This window comes from Austrofundulus limnaeus, unplaced genomic scaffold (assembly GCF_001266775.1).
Source record: "Austrofundulus limnaeus strain Quisiro unplaced genomic scaffold, Austrofundulus_limnaeus-1.0 Scaffold228, whole genome shotgun sequence".
NCBI lineage: Eukaryota > Metazoa > Chordata > Actinopteri > Cyprinodontiformes > Rivulidae > Austrofundulus > Austrofundulus limnaeus.
The window spans coordinates 700,531-702,304 of record NW_013952630.1 but is presented as its reverse complement, the minus strand read 5'-3'; positions in this window follow the sequence as shown (position 1 = coordinate 702,304).

The window sequence follows — 1,774 nt, the reverse complement described above, 5'->3', positions numbered from 1 at the left end:
ACCTCCCTTTCTTCATGTGTTCAATACTTTTTCCCTGTGTCATTCCACATTATTACAAATAACTTCATTTCTGGAAATTTATGGTTTGATTTCTTTTTATGTATGGATCACTTGGGTTGTTACCAACATCTGGTGAAAATTTCATGTCATTAGCACCTCTAGTCGTATATTTACTGAGAAAAATGGTGACGTGTTCAATACTTATTTTACCTGCTGTATGTTACATACATGTTACACCATTTGAATCTCTTGGTTGCAGCAGTAATCTTCGTCATTATCATTTTTCATTAGTGAATATATGAACAAGTGTGACCAATTTTAAGAACTAATTCTCTACCCCATCGTTAACTTTTACATTCACCATGTAAATCTGTTTAAATTCATTTTATAAACTGTTTACTCAAAATGGAAGGCAAATAGTGGCTTTCCTGATAGCTTGCCCCTATCTCTAATTAGCTTTTCCACAAAGATGTGCTCACACTTATCAATTAATGAACATAGCTAATGAACGTGTTCATCAGGGAGACTCTTTTCCTGCTCTGTGAACTCCAACCTTTTCCATCTACACGACAATGGTGGAGGGAGAAGGGGGTCAGGGTGTGTGCGTGACAGATCTGATTGCACCTGTAGCTTCTGTTCCAACCTTTCATTAACACTGCTATTCAAGAATTAATTTTCTGTGATTGCAGCAATCTTCTGCTCTTGCAGTCACTCACACACAACAGTTGTTTTACAATCTGTGTGCTTTTAACAGGCAAGCGTGGGCTTTTTATACCTCTCACATCACGAGATCCAGCTTCTGTCTGTTGCTAAGCCTCGTTTTGCTTACCTATTTTAGGCACAAACACTAAAAATCTACTACGCATTGCACACATTTTGAAATATCTTGTCACCTCACAGCCAAAACCCTGCTTTCGTTTGGATGTGAAAAAACAAAATGCTAAAAGGATTTGGTAAAAAAAAATGAACAAAATAAAATAAAATAAAATAAAACCTTGCATGATTGTTTTATATTTTCATATTTTGACCTTTTGTTTTAAACACTTTATTTTTTTAATCAATAATGCACCCCATGTTCTCAGTAAATGACAGGTCTGCATTGCAGGGGGACCATTTAAGCAGCTGGATTCCTATTACTGTGAAGCTATACTGTTGTAGTGCATGCAAAATGTCTTGGTCGGAAAAAAAAAAAAGTTTTTCCCTGGATAAAAAAAAAATGTCTGAATGGCTGCATATGTTCCTTGAAAGTCTCAACATTAATGATGCCCCCACAGATGTCCGCACCGACGTTGCAACGCCTGCCTTTCAAACTGTTTCCCTCTGAAACCAAGCCATATGTTTAATCTCCTCGTTAACCTCATGTCCATGTTGGTTTATCAAACCACAGGAAGATTTTCAATTTTGTCTTCATTCTACAAGAGTGCAAACTTAGTAAATAAATACTCTTTGAGAGCGTTTACTGACAGTTCAAAAGGCCTCTTCTAACCAGTCACTGTTTTATAAATAAAAAAGTGTATGTATGTATGTATGTATGTATGTTTGTGTATGTATGTATGTATGTATGTATGTATATGTATGTATGTATGTGTATGTATGTATGTATGTATGTATGTATGCATGTATGTATGTATATGTATGTATGTTTGTGTATGTATGTATGTATGTATATGTATGTATGTATGTGTATGTATGTATGTATGTATGTATGTATGTATGTATATGTATGTATGTATGTATATGTATGTATGTATGTATATGTATGTATGTATGTATA